At 43.7% G+C, this 19,856-nt stretch overlaps 1 pseudogene; it reads right to left on the bottom strand.

Moving 5' to 3' along the window:
* LOC115377704 (putative nuclease HARBI1) overlaps positions 1 to 19,856 on the bottom strand; it is a 196,954-nt pseudogene that overhangs the window by 34,917 nt on the left and 142,181 nt on the right.

Below are 19,856 nucleotides of genomic sequence, written 5' to 3'. Positions count from 1 at the left end.
TGTTTGTATCTGTTTCCTGTGTTTCATTTGCCTGGTTCTTTTTAGTGATTTCACCTGTGTCTTGTTTGCTCCTTCCAGTGCCACACCTGTCCTGTGTCTGTTAATCATCCCTGATTGTTCTGATCCCGCCCAGTATTTCCCTCAGCCTATCCTCTGTGTTCTCCTGTCTTGTGCTCCAGCCCCTTCCCCAGGTGTGTCTTATTTGATCATTAGTTCTTGTGTATTTTAGTCCTGTTTTGAGTTCTGTTCCTGGTCGGTTCATTGTTTTGTGTTGTGTTGTATTGCATTCCGCTTCCTGCCTTAGTTTCTTGTGTTCCCGGTTGTTTATTAAATTTTGTTTTCCATTGAGCATTTTTTGCCTGCGGCTCCTGCTTTTGGGTCCTCCACCTTCCAGCTCCCGTGACACAAACTTTCTCACAGGAATGGTCACAGTGGTTAACAAATCTGCATAAACTGTCACTGCTTCAAGTGGAACAATGTATCAAGCCAAAGGGCTTTAGACAAGTAAATCATTCACAGCTGCATCATTTCTCAGATGCCAGTGAACATGGATATGGCACTGTTTCTTATCTGAGAATGGAAAATAACTCAAAAGAAGTGAGTATTGCTTTCATGGTTGGAAAGTCCAGAGTTGCTCCCATGAAACAAACCACAATACCCAGACTTGAACTTACAGCTGCGGTATTAGCTGTCCAAGTGGACAAAATGATCAAGAAGGAGTTTCAACTGGAATTGGACCAGTCAGTTTTTTGGACAGACAGTACAACTGTGCTCAATTACATTGCAAGTGAAACAAAGAGATTCCACACGTTTGTAGCCAACAGAGTGGCTGTTGTACGTGAAGCTACAGAGGTGGCCCAGTGGAGGCACATAGGATCTAAACAGAATCCTGCAGACGATGCCTCGAGAGGATTGTCAGCTGATGACTTTTTAAAATGTGAGTGATGGCTCAAAGGACCAAAGTTCCTGTTAACTGATGAAAAGGACTGGCCAAAACAGGAGGTCAGGTTACTTTCAGGTTACTTTATTCGTACTCGTAGGTAGATTTGTCCTGCAGTGAGTTGTCCAAACACACATACAGTACACATCCAAACATAGCATCAAACAAACATAATAACCAGAAACCATGATAATAAAGTGCTACATAGATCAAGGCTCCACCAATAAACACTCGAATTTCCTAAAACACAAAATGACAAAGGGAAAATTGGTTTAAAACAAGAATACAAAAAGTTTAAAAACCCAGATACTAAAATACAATAAGATAACAAAGATTAAAAATACATAAATAAATAAATAAATAAATAAATAAATAAATAATGAATGAATAAATAAAGCCTGTGCACGGCATCTAGTTATAGCTTGTTCAGCTCTATGATGGCAGCAGGAACAAAACTGTTCCTATAACGTTTCATCTTACATTTAGGGACCAAATACCTCCGTCCGGATGGAAGAAGCTGAATTTCACAATTTAAGGGGTGAGAGTCATTCATTTTGAATCGAGGAAGCAATCCTCTGTAGCTGTCTGGCGTACAGGGATGCTGGGGAAAGCTGAACTTTGCCAATCAGTCTAGAGGACCATTTAGCTATTTGGTTCAAGGCATTCCTCTCCTTTAAAGATACATGACCAAACCATGACACCAAAGAAAATGATAAAACCGATTCAATAAACGCGCGGTAAAACATGGTCATAATAGTTCGGTCAATATGAAAGTGCGAAAGCTTCCTTAAACAGTACAAACACTGTTGACCCTTCTTGCACACAGCTTCACAATTGGCTACAAAGTTCAATTTGTCATCAATGACAGTCCCCAAATATTTATAAGACTGCACCACCTCGATAGTCTGACCTTTAATAAGAGTGTCTTTGTGCACGGGGATGTTCCTCCTAAAGTCAATCACCATATCTTTAGTTTTTGTGATGTTAATTTGGAGAAAGGACTGCTCACACCAGTGCAAAAAATCCTCTAATACTGGACCATGGCTGGTTTCATGTTCCTGCAGTAGGCTGACAATAACCGAATCATCCGCATATTTAATGATGAATCTGTTGTCATGTCTGCTTTGGCACATGTTTGTGTACAGAATGTATAACAGTGGTGACAAAACACAGCCTTGAGGTGAACCAGTGGATGAGCATTTCCGGTCAGAGAGGACACCATTTACTTTTACCCTCTGTGATCTGTTAGTTAAAAAGTTTAAAATCCAACCCACCAAGCTGTTATTCAGCTGAAAGTGTTCTTGTAGCCTTTTGGTTAGAATGTGAGGTTGGATTGTATTGAAAATAGAGGAGAAGTCCACAAATAAAAGTCTGGCATGAGTCCCTTTAAGATCCAAATGTTTAAAAAGCTTGTTTAGCAGAGTGAGTGTTGCGTCCTCCACCCCTCTGTGAGACCTATATGCAAATTCCAAAGGGCCCAAGATGTGTTCGATCTGCCTTAAGATCTCAGTCCTGACCAGTTTTTCAAAGATTTTCATGAGAACTGATGTCAGAGCAACTGGTCTGAAATCTCGAACAGTTTTCGAGCAATTAGATTTCGGGACAGGAACTACTACCGCGTCTTTCCAGGTGGTGGGTACATGCTGTGTCTGAAATGACTTAATATAAATGTGGTGAAAGATAGGACTCAACTCACTGGCACAATATTTTACAGTGCGTCCACAGATATTATCAGGACCATGGCTTTTCTGTGTTTTAACTGAACAAAAAGCCCTTTTAACATCTTGCAGGCCAATGAAAAAATGCTGGTTATCCTTCAATTTATCACTCTGCTCTTGTATTTCCTTGCTAAAATCCAAGGCATTGAAACGACAGTAAAAACTATTAAAAGCATTTGCGAGATCCAAGTCAGAAGTAAACCCATTTAGAGTGACCTGGGTGCTGCTCTCTGGGTTGTGAAGGCCTGCAATGGTTTTCATGCTCGCCCAAGCTGACCCTAGTTTATTTGCTGCTAATTTCCGCTCCAAATCTGATTTATAATTTTGCTTTGCCTGTAGAATTTCAGTTTTTAATTCTTTAGTGGTAGAATGCAGATATGAAGCAATTCCTTGCTTAAAAGCAAGAGACTTCCTCTGAAGACATGATTTTACTGTTTTATTGACCCACGGTTTATTATTGGGATATATTTTAACCCGCTTACATGGGATGATCATGTCCCTGCAGAAGTTGATGTATGAGCATGTTACATCGACCAATGAGTCCAAATCATCACCACAGGACTGTTTAAAAATGTCCCAGTCAGTACAAAGCATTCCTGTAAGGAGAGAACTGATTCTTCGGACCAGACCTTTATGTCCTTAGTCGTAGTCTTTTCTCTTGTGAGGACAGTTTTATACGTGGGGAGCAGATGCACGCAGTTATGGTCAGCAGAGCCCAGGGGGGGAAGTGGAAGAGATCTGTATGCGTGCTTTAGTGATCCATAACATAGATCCAGTGTCTTATCCCGTCTGGTCGGACAGGAGACATATTGGTAAAAATTTTTAAGAGTCTTATTGAGGGAAACATGATTAAAATCGCCCAAAATAAAATTTGGTGCATCAGGAGAAATCGCCTGCAATTTCTGCACCACCTCAAAGACGGTGCTGGACACAGTGGCAGAGTCTGCTTTTGGGTGAATGTACACAATTGTAATTAAAAAGTTGAGGAAACTCACAGGGTAAATAAAAAGGGCGTAATGATACAGACAAGAGTTCTATGTTCGGCGTACAGATACGCTCTCTGACAGTCACAGCAGTGCAGTAGCGTCTGTTGACATATAAACATACCCCTCCTCCTTGTGATTTCCCCGTCAGCTGTTTCTGCCGGTCTAGGCGATACGGAGCCCCAAAGCCATCTATGAACAGGTCGGAGTCCTGATCACGCTCAGAAAGCCATGTTTCACTGAAGGCCATGATGCAGCAGTCCCCGAAGTCCTTCTGGTAGCGAACGTTTCCCTGCAGTTCGTCCAGCTTATTTCTCAGGGACTGGAGGTTCCCCATGATGAGCGGAGGTAGAGGAATCCGTTGAAGTGACTTTTTCCTCAAGCGTAGTCTGACACCTCCTCGTTTACCCCATTTCCTTTTCTTCTTGTCCCGCTTTAATCTTCCCGGACCATTTCAGTCTTTCCAAATAAGATCTGGTATCTGATTTGTCAAGCCTGTCACCTTGGGCAAACTTATGGTGTTTAGCTGCAGTAGTGTGTCTCTGGAGTACCTGATCCTTGCCATCTGGCTTACTGCCTCGGTGACATTGCTGCTGGTAAAAGGGCCGATCAGGAGACACCACAGCACGACAAGTGAAAGGAAATCCATATCGAATTGGTGAAGACCCCGGAGCACTTATTCCATGCAGTTAAAACATTTACAAAACTTTAAAAACAACGTTAAAATACAAGAACACAAGCACCCCAAACTATCACTCACTGCCGGTCGCTGCGTGCGCATGCGCCCAGGTGGACAAATCTGTCATTATTTTGGATGATCCTGAGGTCAAAAAAGACATCACGATCAATGCATGTGTTGTTAAGGATGCATTCAATGCTACAAACAAGCTTCTCAACTATTTTTCAGATTGGGAAAAATTGAAAACTTCAGTTGCTTGGTTTTTGAAGTTTAAGGATCTCCTTCAAGAGCTAATAAGACAAGCTAAATCAACCCAGGGGCATTCATGCAACAAGAACAAGTTGCTGCCGAACCACAAAACAAAGGTAAAGGTTCACCCACTAACCCAGGATGATTTACACAATGCAGAAAAGGCTATTGTTCACTACTGTCAACAACAAAGATTTCAAAAGGAAATCTCCCTCTTGGAAAATGGAGCATCATCTTTGCAGAAAAACAGTGACATCTGCAGGTTGGATCCTGAACTCCAAGATGGGCTGTTAAGAGTAGGAGGACGTTTATGGAAGGCATCCATGCCTGAAGCCGTAAAACATCCCATAATTCTGTCTAAAGATCAACTTATATCCAAACTTATTTTACAACACATTCATAAGCAAGTGGGGCGTGCTGGCCGTAATCACATGATATCTGTTCTTCGAAAAACATATTGGATCACCAATGCAAATTCAGCCTGCAGAAGAATCATTGCAGACTGTGTCATCTGTCGTCGTCTTCAAGGGAAGGTTGGAGAACAAAAAATGGCTGACCTGCCAGTTGAAAGAATCTTGCCAGACTTGCTACCATTTACGAATGTAGGGGTGGATTATTTTGGACCTACTGAAATCAAGAGAGGTCGCAGCCTAGTCAAAAGATATGGAATGGTCTTCACATGCATGACTAGTCGAGCAGTACATCTGGAAGTAGCCCACTCACTAACTACGGATTCATGCATAAATGCCGTTCGACGGTTTATGTGTCGACGTGGACAAGTCTCCAATCTCGGATCAGACAATGGGACAAACTTTGTTGGAGCAGAGAGAGAGCTGAGGGAAGCTCTCAGAAACCTGGATCACAACAAAATACAAAGTGCTTTAGCCCGGAGAGGAATAGAATGGACATTTAACCCCCCTGCTGGCTCTCATCATGGTGGAGCATGGGAGCGGATCATTTGCCTCATAAGGAAGATGTTGTACTCCATTGTCAAACAGCAAACTTTGGATGATGAGAGTTTTTGGACCATTCTTTGTGAAGTTGAAGCCATCCTTAACAGTCGTCCCATCACAAAACTTTCAGATGACCCTAATGACCTGGAACCACTTACGCCAAATCACATTCTGCTGTTGAAGGCCAAACCACTTCTTCCTCCTGGACTCTTTAAAGAGAATGATTTGTACATTAAATGGAGATGGAAACAGGTCCAGTATCTCTCAGACTTATTCTGGAAGCGGTGGGTAAGGGAGTATCTTCCGCTCCTCCAAGAAAGACAAAAATGGACGAAGCCACGAAGGAACTTCTCGGTTAATGACATTGTTATTATCTTGGACCCCTCTGCTTCACGCAGTTCTTGGCTGTTGGGCAAAGTGACCAAAACCTTTCCAGACAGGAGAGGCGTCAGTCCCGCTTAAAACCAAGACAGGCTTTCTGGAGAGACCTGTCACAAAGCTCTGCATGTTATTGGAGGCATGTAGTTAAGGACTGTTGATAAAGACTAAATATCAATGTTGGTTTTTGGCCAATGAAGAAAGAAGATTTCTTCCCATACACACATACACATACACCCTTTTTGGCTCCTTTTGAGAATGTATGTAATTGTAAGTGCACACCAACACAATTATGGGGCCGGTGTGTAGGAGCCATTTTAATGAGTGTTGGTGTTAGTGATTTATTTTGACCACAAGGGGGTACTCTAGTTCTGTTTATTTTGGGTTAATTGGTAGCTGCTCAGACACGGGTGCTTTAAATAAGGCTGAAATCAAATTGAGTTGAATGGTGGTGGGAAGCACACAGTTTTTTACCGACCTCCAGCCGAAATCCAGCCACAATCCACCATTCTTTTTGTTACAGCCAGCATCTTCTTTCAAGGTAAAATCTTTGTTTCTTTTTGTAGTTATTATTATTTTTGATGCAATAAATGGAAGTCATTTTGAACAGTGTTTGTTTCCTGGAGTCAAAGTCAAAAACATTCCTCATGCCACCATTAAGTGACTAATTAAGTTTATTTTTGATAGTCACTACACAGTATAATTTATCTCAATAACATTCTCCGGCCATACATCATCAACCTCACACACCGCCGAGGTGTGCTCACATCACAGCAAATTTTATGCATAGCGCTACGTTTTTTTTTGCAAACAGTAGTTTTCTGTACAACATTGGGGATGCAGAACACTTTGGAAAGGCAACAGTGTGTAGAGCTGTGAGGAAAGTAACCCTCTCACTGAAACGCCTGTTACCAATGATGGTAGTGTTCCACGGACACAAACCTGTTAGAAACATCAAAGAGGAATTCCACAGGATTGCAGGTGACTTATGTAGAAATCATATATTCTGTTACTTTAAATTATGATATACATTCTGCTGTGACCTCAGAGTTGGTTCAGTAGCTTAATTAGCTGTCATTTTGCAGGGCTTCCAAATGTGATAGAATGCATAGATGGGAAATTCCTATTACTGCGCCTGCAGAAAACGAAGGGGACTATGTGAATAGAAAATCCTTTCACAGCATCAATCCAGGTATATGACCTACCATCTTAAAAATGATGTACATGAAAATGTATACATTACAATAGACTGTAACTCATGTCATTCTCTGCACTATGTGATGCAACCTACATTATTACAAATGTAGAAGCCAAGTGGCCTGGCTCTGTACATGATTCCCGGATCTACCGGGAGTGTAGTATGAGCAACAGATTTGCACGTGGTAAGGAAGCTAAAGCTTTATACAAATGTTCTTTGTCTCCCTTTTTAATGCACTCAAATGTGTCCTCTATAATTACAGGAGAGTTTGATGGCTACATACAGGGGGATCGAGGCTATCCATGCCAGCCCTCTCTGTTGACCCCTTACCCTGAGCCTGAGCCGGGGGAAGGCCCGGCCCTAACCAATTTGGCACCCTAGGCAAGATTTTAGGTGACGCCCCTCTTGCATTGCAGTAAATTCCGCTGCTAGTGTACAAATACTCACAAGAAACTGAATAGCTTTGTCTCGGACTTTCTTTTATTTAAATAAAGCAATTGCACATTCAAAATACTTAGAAAGAATTACAAAGTAATACAAAAAATATGAACTGAATATATGAAATACAATATAAATAGCTTACATAAAGTATTAGATTTAAATAATCCCAAAATAAAAAACGTAAAAAAGTGACATAATTTAAATAGATACCATATGTTAGGGAATTTAAGCATGGGCCGCTACGGCAGTCCGCTACGGTAACCGGAAACGGATCGGCGCTCGACATATAAACCTGCCTGCCGCAGCAGTCCATTCTACTACGGCTCAAAGCACACTCCGACGTAGCCACACAACGCCGCGAACAGGTGAGACGTGCATAGACGTCACCATGGGAACCAAGAGTTCAGTGAAAGGGGTGGGTACCCGTTGCCGACGGCTGTTTGCTTAACGATTTTGGCTGCTACGGCGATTGCGTCATAGCAGCCGCACTTCCGCCTAGCGGAGCCGTCCTGAAAACCGTCCTGCTTAAATTCCCTATTACCATGGCAACGGCGGCGCACATGGATGCAGCAGCTGATGGCTCCCTTAATTTCAACAAAAATAGGAGCGATTCTTCTGTTTTTACTGCTGAGAATCGTACCACCTGCGTGTGTATTACTTATGACAGTAATACACTCCTCAACATCAGGAAAGGAAGTGCAAAAATTGAACTGAGTGCCGCGGACCTTGGGATTATATCTGCACTCGGCATCTTAAGATCCGACGACCAGGGCGTTTGGATCGGACGTCATCGCGGGCGGTGTAGTCGACGCAGGAGTAGGGGGAAGCGAGCCGGGGTGCGACTGAGGCTGAGGAGGCTTGGACCCAAGGCTGTGCCGTTACCCAGCCTACTCCTGGCTAACGTCCGATCACAGGAGAACAAAATGGACGAGATATGGCTCAGGCTGACCCAGCAGGGAGAGATCAGACACTGCGGCGTTCTCATCCTAACAGAGACGTGGCTCCATGAAAACATACCGGATGAGGCTTTAACACTGGACGGGCGGAGCCTGTTCCGGGCCGACAGAACACGGGACTCTGGTAAGACGAGAGGGGGCGGGCTCTGTGTATACATCAATAATGCTTGGTGCACAGGTGCAGTCAGAGTGGATGGAAAATGTTCACCTGACACTGAGTTTTTACTGCTCAGATGTCGGCCATATTACCTGCCTAGAGAATTCACCAGTGTGTTTGTTGCTGCTGTTTACATTCCACCGGATGCAAATTCAAAAAATGCACTCCAGGAATTGTATGAGATCATCAGCAGCCAGATGGCAAAACAGCCAGATGCTGTTATTATTGTTGCAGGGGATTTTAATCAAACAGACCTCAGAACTGTTCTGCCAAGATTCCACCAGCACGTCCACATCCCCACCAGAGGAAACAACACACTGGACCATGTCTACACCAATGTTCCTGGCAGCTACAGAGCCCTCTCTCGTCCTCATTTTGGCCAGTCAGACCACATCTCCCTGCTTCTCCTGCCTACCTACATCCAGCTGACAAAAAGGGTCAAACCAACTGTAAAAACAGTTAAAGTGTGGACAGATGAAGCTGCAGCAGCTCTACAGGACTGTTTTGAATGCACGGACTGGCAGATGTTCAGGGATGCTGCTACCCAGGAGAACCATATTGACCTTGAAGAATACGCATCATCAGTGACATCATACATCAGCAAATGTGCTGATGATGTGGTAAAAACAAGGACAGTTAAATCATTCCCTAATGAGAAAGCCTGGATGAATGGAGAGGTGAGAGCTCTATGTAGAGCCAAAAAAGCTGCCTTCAAGTCAGGTGACAAAGAAGCCTACAACACTGCCAGAGCAAAACTGAAAGCTGGCATCAAGGAGGCAAAGCGAAGGCATCAGCAGAGACTGGAGAGAGACCTCAACACCAACAACAGCAAAGACTTGTGGCAGGCGGTCAAAAATGTGACAGGCTACAAAACCAGGAGCGCTCCCATCATGTGTGAGGCCACGTTACCAGACGAGCTAAACACATTCTATGCTCGCTTTGACCTCCTCAACAAGGAATCAGCTGTAAAGTCTACTCCGCCTCCAGAGGAGCGGCCACTGTCAGTATCCACAGTGGATGTGAGGAAAGTCCTGCTGAAAGTGAATATGAGTAAAGCTGCTGGGCCTGACAACATCCCTGGCCGTTTACTGAAAACATGTGCCAACCAGCTAGTAGATGTCATTACTGACATCTTCAACATATCACTGTCACAGGAGAGTGTTCCCATCTGCTTCAAGACAGCCACCATTATCCCTGTGCCTAAAAAGTCTGCAGTGTCTAATCTAAATGACTACCGCCCTGTGGCACTCACCCCCATCCTGATGTAGTGCTTTGAGAAACTGGTTCTCCAGCACATAAAGAACAACATCCCTGCCAGTCTGGACCCTCAGCAGTTTGCATTCAGAACCAACAGATCCACAGAGGATGCCATATCCACTGCTCTCCATTCAGTCTTCACTCACCTGGAGAAAAGCAGCACCTACATCAGAATGCTGTTTGTTGACTTCAGCTCAGCTTTCAACACAATCTCCCCCATGAAGCTGATTGGAAAACTGAACACTCTGGGCATCAGTACCACTCTCTGCAACTGGATACTGGACTTCCTCACAAACAGACCCCAGTCAGTTCGGATTGGCAGTCTCTCCTCCTCCACTCTAGTGCTCAACACCGGAGCGCCCCAGGGCTGTGTGCTCAGCCCCCTCCTGTTCACGCTGTACACCCACGACTGCAACCCCTGACATGGAGAGAACTCTATTGTGAAGTTCGCGGATGACACCACCATCATCGGCCGGATTTCCAACAATGATGAGTTCTCATATCGGGAGGAAATCAACCATCTTGCAGAATGGTGCACAGACAACAACCTTCTGCTCAACATCAGCAAAACCAAAGAGCTGATAGTTGATTTTCGAAAAAAAGAGGCAAAGACACACAACCCTGTCTACATTAATGGAGCTGAGGTGGAGCAAGTGAGCAGTTTTAAGTTCCTGGGAATCAACATAACAGAGAACCTAACATGGACTTCACATATCTCTGCCCTGGTTAAAAAAGCCCAGAAACGGCTGTATTTCTTAAGGAAACTTAAGAAAGCAAAATTCCCACGCCAAGTTCTTGTCAGCTTCTACAAAGGAGCGATTGAAAGCATCCTGACTGGAAACATCACAAACTGGCATGGGATGTGCACGGCCCAGGACAGGAAGACTCTGCAACGAGTGATTAAAACTGCCCAAAACATCATTGGCACCCATCTACCAAGCATCAGTGATATCGGGGAGGTGAGGTGCCTGCGCACAGCCAAAAGGATCCTAAAAGACAACACCCACCCCAGCCACAGCCTGTTCACCCTGCTGCCATCAGGCAAAAGATACAGAAGTATTCGCTGCCGTACAACCAGACTACAGAGCAGCTTCTTCCCTCAGGCTGTGAGACTACTAAATGCACCATCTGCACTCCTCCATGTTTAATAATTTTATTTTCTATACAATCAATTAATCAATCAAGAGGGAACCACACTTTAATTTCATTATTCAATCTGTTGTATAATAACAAATAAACTTCCTTGTATCCTTGTATCCTTGTAAATAAGGCACTGCACAAAAGATATTAAAGAAACCAGTATGCACAAAAAATTACAAAATTTTAAATAAAAATGGTAACAAAAAGGAGATTTTACAAAGACCTCTAGTGGTGTTTCTTGGTACTGCCTTAACTTGAATGATTTAAAACTACACCACCAACTCCTCAACTTCACATAACCTGCTACAGCTTTAAGGGGCTTTCACATTGGACGTGGTTTGGGCGGCGCGCAGCACTGGGTGCCGCGGAGACTGGTGTAGAGTGGGCGCTGAGTACAGCGCCAAGGAGGGTGCACGCATGCGCGTTGTGCACGTTATGTGGCACTGGTTGCTATGGGACCGATACAGATGCTAAGAAGTAGTTTTCCATTCTGGCGCACTTTTTCTCTGGCGGACAATACAGGCTGTATTTTCTCATTTCATTTTATTTCACCTTTTACCTGTTGTGTGTGTGACTTCACATGGGATTTAATAATAAATGTATGACTATACTGTATTGTCTTTGCAAGAGTAGCCTAGTGCATATCCCATGATGTCAATCATATAGATTTCTAAATACATACACCTCCTGTCCATTTAGAAAATCATTTGCTTCAGTTTACAACAGTATTGGTGTTTAATTGCAGAAAAAAGAAAAAAAAATCGCCTATTGTGGAAAGGAAAAACAGCATATATCTCTGCCAGTTTTTAAACACTCTTGGTATTCCTAAACTGTGGGATATCTCTCTCCATGCCTGTTTTTTTTTTTTTTAAACGATATCACGGTATAACTGCAGTCTAGTGTCCCACAGCTCTGCATGCAGAGAGACAGCCACGATGATGCTTTCCTCCATTTTTCTTGTGCCTTTCTGCCAAAATCTGCCTATTTTTTCGATTCCAATATTCTCTCCTATTGGATGCGCCGAGATGGGCGCAGCGCCCAAGTTAAAAATTTTCAACTTTTCAACAGCTGTCCTGCTGTGACGCCCTGTCCCGCGGGGGCACCCTGACCCGCGGCAGCGCCCTGACCCGTGGTACCGCCCTGTCCAGTGGCAGTGCCGGTCTCGCGCTGCTCCCTCCTCGGCGCAGAGCGGAGCGCCCAGGCGCCCAGTAATCACATACACAATGAATGGCTACGCTGCCGAGGTCGGCGCTGAGCGCGCGCTATGTGAAAGCCCCTTTACTCTCCTGGTCTTTCTTGCAGCAAAGTCATCTACAACATGATCGTATGACAACTGATTTGAGACCACATGGTTTATGCTTATAATGGCAAGTCCACTGAGACGTTCTTGCATCACAGTAGATCTCAGGTAAGTTTTAATCAGTTTGAGCTTAGAGAAGCTTCTTTCAGCAGCAGCCACTGTAACAGGAAGAATGGCAGAGTGGCAAGAATGGTGGGAAATTCTGCATTTCCTTTGCAAGTTCTGTGCCATCAATGTCCGGCTGGCTGTCATGGGTCAGAGCAGTGCTTAGGGTTTGACACTTCTATAGCAGGTCTTCTTCTTCCAAGTTGGGGAAATTGAGGAGCACACAAAACTTATTCACCTCTCCAAGATTCTGAAATCTCTCATCAAGTGAAAAGATGGCAGTATCCACAACCACATTAAAAACTGTGGTTTCCATTTTTCACAGTCTTGTATGGGCTCATCTGGAGACTCATAGCCAAAGTGCCTCTTTGCGCTTTTGTTTGAGTTCAGCATCCAGGTTCATCTCTTCACACATCTCCTTTGCAGTTGTCTGTGCATCAGAAAATCCAGTGTTTCTGTAACTGGTGAGGGAATCTCTGGTTTTCTTCAGCAAGTCGACAGCTACATGAAGCTTCATGGAGGGATATCTGCATCATTTTACTGACATACTGGATCTTGCTGAGAATGTCATACCAAATGGCTGTACAGATGCAAAAGCGATAGGATCCAACCTCCTCAGCCAAAGACTGGGATTCAGCTCTTACCACAGGGTCTGCAGTTGTTTCCCTCACCTCCAGAAGAGCCTCTCTGACTTGCCCAGCCTGATACCTTACTGCCTCAATGCTTTTTATCCTGCTTTCCCATCTGGTCTCAGGCCAGATGATTTTCACATATTTCAGGAGGACATCCCACCTATGAGTGGAGGCTGAGAAGAGCTTGAATACTGTATTTCACCAATTAATAGCCCAGGCGTTTAATACGCAAAATCAACTTGGACCCCAGGCGTTTAATAGAACCAGGCGGCTATTCGCTGCAGCCCTTTATTTATTTTAGCACAGACCTGCACCAGGCCATTATTGTGATGACAGTTACTGTCCAACATATTTTTTAGTACAAAAGTACTGTAAGGCATAAGGTAAGCATATCTGTAAATACAAACATAGTGCAAACCGTATGTAATTTTGACAGAAAACGGACGTGCTGCGCAGTTATTGTGCAGCTAACTGTTTACTTCAGCAAAAATAAGGTGAATAGCCTTATTTTGGGTTTACCTCAATATAATGCATATAATCGCCCCGGCGGTTATTCGGGTGGGCGTTTCATACGCAAAATGGGTTCAGACCCCAGGCGTTTAAAAGAACCAGGCGGCTATTTGTGGCCCGGCGATTAATTGGTGAAATACAGTAACTTTGTTAAATGCCCAAACTAGCTAAGGGCATCTGGTGAGCTTTTTGCAGCATCAGCTACTACCAGATTTAAAGTATGGGCACCACGTGGGACAAAAAAAGCTCTTGAGTTCAGCTGAAGCAACTTTGCCTGAACACCTTAATTTTTTCCCTTCATGTTGGCGCCGTTGTCATAGGACTGGCCTCTGCAGTCCTCAAATGAGATATTAAGTTCCTCTAGCCTTTTTAGGATTAGAGATGACAAGTGTTCTCCTGTTGACTGCTCTGCAACAAGAAAGCCCAAGAAATGCTCTTTAACTTGAGGTATGTCTTCTTGTGACACTATCCTGACTATGACAGAGAGCTGTTCCTTATGACTCAGATCAGGGGTACAATCTATAATAATGGAGAAATATTTTGATGTTTTGATCTCTTTCACAATGTGTTCTATTATTTTAGAACTGATGGAGTCTATCAGTTCATTTTGGATTCCTTTGCCAAGATAATGTAAGTGACTGCCAGCTCCACTTTCCACTCTACTGACATGCTGCTTCATCACTGGATCAAATTTGGCCATAAGCTCTACCTCTTTCAGAAAATTTCCATTGTCTGGTTTATTTAATGTGTCTGTGGACCCCCTAAAAGCCATGTTTCTTTCAGCTAAGGACTGAATTATTGCCACCAAATGATGTAGGACATCACGCCACCTTTTTCTCTCAGCCTCAGCGAGTGCCATCTCTTGTTTATCTATTGTGAGCCCTTTCGCAAAACGGACCTCCAAGTCCTTCCATGTTACCATGTGAGCATTATGCTCCTGGCTATCCTCATGGACCTTGAGCAAGTGACTTGCATTTTTCCAGTCCTTTAGTCCTTCCCTATTCAGTTTGTACTCTTTCAGAAAACATCTTGCAGCAGAAGCAGTGCAAGCTATCATCTTTTTTAGTGTACATAAGCCAGCTTCTTCTGACTTTTTCTCCATTGACTAAGAGTCTGTTAAAATAGTTATGCTGACACCTTCGTCCGTCGTTCTGTTTAGGGAATGTGAAGCTGTTTTCAATTTGAAATGGACCTCTGTGAACCAACTCTGTTCGTACCTTATCAGTTAGAGAAGATGGTGAGTCAGCAGGGTCTATTGGAGCAGCAGAAGATACGCTTGATGCTGCTGCATCACTGCTGAGTTGTGCTGCTGAGGTGGAGGCGATAGGAGGAGCGTTTGATGCTGCTGCATCACTGCTGGGTTGTGCTGCTGAGGTGGAGGCAACAGGAGGATTTGCAGAGGAAGGACTGAGAAACCTAAGCAGCGCATCTGAAGGGAGGAGTATGTGATACCAGTCTAACAATAAACACATGATTTCAAAAATGAAATGAAATGAAATAATATAGATGAAAAACCTAAGAGATACATGCATGATGTAGACTATACTGTATAATATACAATGTGCTTGTTTCTGATATGCAAATTATATTTGTAATTTACATAATAGTAATAATATCAGTTTTATTGTCATTACAGTGAAATGCTGATTAGCAGAATGCAAAGAAGCAGTAAACTGCAGTATAATATAGCATGTGGGAATGCTAAGTTATGCTATAACATTACTGATGTGCACTTTAACACTGATGTAAAGTTTGGCGAGTGTATATACACTACATGTACATGCACTAATATGTATAACACATTTCTGGTAATTTTCACAAAAATAAAATAGCTGTTGTCTTTTATTAGAAAGAATATCATAAGAATAGAAATTGCGCTTTTATTTTGAGGATTTTCAGGAAGCGAACCTACCCTTGCTATAGCTACCTTGAAACCACCGTCACTCTTTTAAATTCCGCTTTAGCAGCAGTAATATCACGTTTTAAAGCTTTTTCGTGTGAGAAAGTAGCCGTTTACTTCCCCGCTGTGCCACCATCCAAATAACGCTTGTTTGCACATTTGCTCCGACGTTGTGGGAGAAGTTCAGACCAGCCACAGACAGCGGAGTGGCGGAGCAGACCAGGGCCTGGGCTGCTCCGCCGGTCCGCTAGCTAACTGCGGTGGTGATCTACAGTCAGAACTTCACTGTCATCCTTTGGTAGAAGAACGCGAGCCGAATAATTTACGGATTAATTTTTAGGAACTCATGAGTAGTGACATTCTGATTCTGTGGAGCTGGCTGGCATTATGTGGCGGGCCGCCACAAATAACTGAACATATGGAAAACACTATTACTTTTACTATTACTACTACCTAATAGGCTTTGCTAGTTAAATTAATGTGGGCTTGTTCTTTTTATATTAAGGCATAATAATACCAACTAGTTTTAAGAATAGTGGAAATTACACTTTTTTTCTTCCTCCATTTGTGGCGCCCCCTGGATGGACGGCACCCTTAGCATTTGCCTACACTGCCTATGCCACGGGCCGGCCCTGGCCGGGGCCCCAACAATAGGCTTTCCACTGATCCAATTGGCTATATCGGCCGATAATTTGCATTTCATGCAATTTGTGTGATTGGCTGTAATGTCTTAATTCGCCGATCCGATCAATGACGTCATTGTGGTGTTGAAACTTTTTGAAGATGCTCCTGTTGCATTGTTTTATCTGTCTCATTTACTCCCATGAAGTTCCACACCACACCAGTTTTGAGCTGTTGAAGGACAAGAATGTGCTAGTTGTTTGTCCATTATCTATGCTCATCACGTCAGTGTACATGTCAAACTCCAAATTCCACTCAAGAATGTAAAGGAATGTGAATGGGTAGAGCACTGTCAGTAGCTATACTTAATATTAAGACACTTCAGGCCTCTCTGCATCTTTCCCTGAGGCAGCAGACAGTGTTTCATCATTGTCATCATCCTCCTCCTCCTGTGATGCAGGAAAATATACTGTTTCAGAATACTCTGAACCACCATCTGAGGCAAGATCTGAGTATGGAATACTTACAGCTGCAGGGTGTTCATTGGTCTCAGTAGTTGGAGGCTGAACTAGGCAGATGACACCATCTACAACTGTTGGGCGGTGGGGATACACACACACACACACACATATACACTACTCACAAAAAGTTAGGGATATTTGGCTTTCGGGTGAAATTTATGGAAAATGTAAAAAGTTCACGCTACAGTGATATTATATCATGAAAGTAGGGCATTTAAGTAGAAGCATACACTGGTGATGTCCTCATCTCAAACAATTTATTGAAACAAAAGCCAACAACAGTGGTGGGTATACCACAACAAAAAATCCCAGTGTCTCTGTTATGCCCCGTCTAGGGGTGCTGAGACATGACATGAAAAAGGCCCCATCTTCCCCATTTCTCAAGTAGCCAGCAGGACAGCTTCTCAAAGTAAACAGTTTTTTTTTTGTTTTTTTGTTTTTTTTTTTTTCATTTTTAAGGGGATAGGTAATAGTGTACAAAAACAATAATTTTAGCTTTGGGGTGAACTAAGGCCAACATAATAAACAAAACAGTTCTGACTGAAAAACAACCAATTGTAATCCTAACAAAGAAAACCATACAAACACTTACCTCCCTAGTCTAACAAAAACAGGAGAAAAAAGATCAACTAAAACGGCAGTTCACCCCTACTGCTCTACATACAATCATTCACATGTGCTTGCACACAAAAGAACTGGCTGGCTGGTTGAGAGGTGAGGAGGATAGGGAGAGCCTGCTGCTGCTGCTGCCCTGGCCATCTCCGTCTTGGGCCTTATATAGCGTTTCTCCTGCTTCATTAGCCAATCCTGGGACTGGAGAACCTCAGCCAATCCAACGTCACTGTGGAGCCCATGTGCTAACAAAGATAGGGAACAAAAAACAGAGCACACACTCCAACAAAAACTGCACATAACGACAACAGTCGTAATACCCCATTTCCCAAGAATTAAACATCCCCTAATATGTTTAATTCCTGAAAAAAGAAAACTCTCACAACAATCTCAAAATCTAGAAAGGCCATCTGCCATTACATTTTCGGTTCCTTTTTTGTGACATATATTTAAATTGAAATCTTGCAGTAGCAGAGACCAGCGTATTAGCCTCTGGTTTGAGTTGCGCATCTTGGACAAGAACACAAGGGGGTTGTGGTCAGTGAAAACTTGGACCGGATATGAAGTGGACCCAAGATATACCTCAAAATACTGTAACGCCAGCAGTAAAGCGAGCGCTTCCTTTTAGATAGTGCTATAGTTTAGCTGATGTTTACTGAATTTTTTTGAAAAGTAGCACACAGGGTGGTCAATAAACTGCTCGTCCTCCTGCAGCAGAACAGCTCCTGCACCACACGCACTGGCATCTACCTCCAGCTTGAAGGGCCGTGTGAAACAGGGCGCAGCCAGGACAGGTGTACTACACAACAAAGCCTTGGCAGACTCAAAAGCAGCCTGACAAGCGGGGGTCCAGACAAAGGGCTTCAAAGGACTAACCAGACCAGTCAGCGGGGCTACAACATCAGAAAAATTCTTGCAAAAACCACGGTAATACCCACACATACCAAGGAAGCGACGTAATGCTTTCTTTGACTGTGGAACTGGGTAATCGAGTATTGACTGAATTTTTCCTGTCACGGGTCGCACCTGCCCATGTCCCACCTGCTTACCTAAATATGTAACAGTTGCCCTGCCAAATTCACATTTCGCCAAATTTAAGGTGAGAGAGGCCTCACGAAGACGGCTGAAAATGAGATGCAATGTGCCCAAATGGTTGGACCAGGTGGAGGAGTATGCAACTATGTCGTCTAAATATGCTTCACAATTTTCAACTCCAGACAACACTATATGCTGGAATGTAGTGGGAGCGTTACGCAGCCCGAATGGCATCACTGTGTACTGGAGGAAGTTGTCAGGGGTAACAAAAGCTGATATTTCTGACGCCCTGGTTGTTAAAGGGACTTGCCAGTAACCTTTTAACAGGTCCAGTTTTGTTACAAATTTGGCGGATCCGACTCTGTCAACACAATCCTCCATCCTGGGGAGTGGACAGGAGTCGGGCTTGGTGACGGCATTTACCCTACGGTAATCCGTACAGAAACGTGGAGTTGCATCAGGTTTTGGAACCAACACACAAGGGGAACTCCAAGCACTGATGCTGGGAGCAGCTAAACCATTCTCAACCAGATAACTTACCTCCTGCTGCATCAGGGCCCATTTGGCCGGATTTACACAGTATGCGTCCTGCTTTATAGGTGTGTGACCCTCCACATCAATATCATGGGATAAAACAGAAGTTTGACGGGGATGATCAGAGAAAAGCAACAAGTTATCCTCAATCAATTTAGTGATGGCTGCACGGGCGGAATCAGACAAATGAGCCAAAAAGGACTCCAAATCACTCAATACCTCCGAATTTTTTAGACGAGCGGCTGGCAGCAAACCGCACTTCTCCGACAGCCCATCACTGGAAGGATGATATTGAGGAGGAGCAGCACACACGGACACCACCGGAGCAACAGGAGGAACCTGTGGATCAGTGACTCTGGAGACATATCGTTTCAACATGTTAATGTGACATACTCTGATTTTTCTCCTACGATCTGGGGTTTGCACAGCATAGTCAGTGTCACTGATTTTTCGATCCACTATGTATGGACCGACGAACTTGGTCTGAAGACTGGAACCAGGCAACGGGAGCAACACCAGGACTTGATCACCTGGCTGAAAAGTTCTGCGCACAGACTTCATGTCATAACGACGCTTCATTTTTGTTTGGGCCTGTGCCAGATTTTCATGGGCCAATTGACACACATGACGGAGACGCTCATGCTGACATAATCTAGCAATTTATGTTCAATTTTGGGTGTCTCCGACAACCACTTTTCTTTGAGGAGCCGGAGAGGACCGCGCACAGTGTGACCGAACACCAGATCACACGGACTAAACCCTAAGGATTCCTGTGGAGTTTCTCGCACAGCGAACAACAACAGAGGGAGACCTTCATCCCACTCCCTGTTGGACTCCAGACAGTATTTGCGTAACATGGATTTTAACGTCTGATGGAACCTCTCTAGCGCACCTTGAGACTCTGGGTGGTAAGGACTTGACTTAGTGTGTTTAAATTTCAACTCTGTCATAACCTGTGAAAATACCTTAGACATGAAATTTGTACCTTGATCTGTTTGGACAGTTTTTGGTAAACCAAAGGTTGTGAAAAACTTAAT

The sequence above is a fragment of the Myripristis murdjan genome, chromosome 19, assembly GCF_902150065.1.
Source record: "Myripristis murdjan chromosome 19, fMyrMur1.1, whole genome shotgun sequence".
Lineage (NCBI taxonomy): Eukaryota > Metazoa > Chordata > Actinopteri > Holocentriformes > Holocentridae > Myripristis > Myripristis murdjan.
Note: the sequence above shows the minus strand (reverse complement) of the source record. Positions and strands in the feature narration are given on the sequence as shown.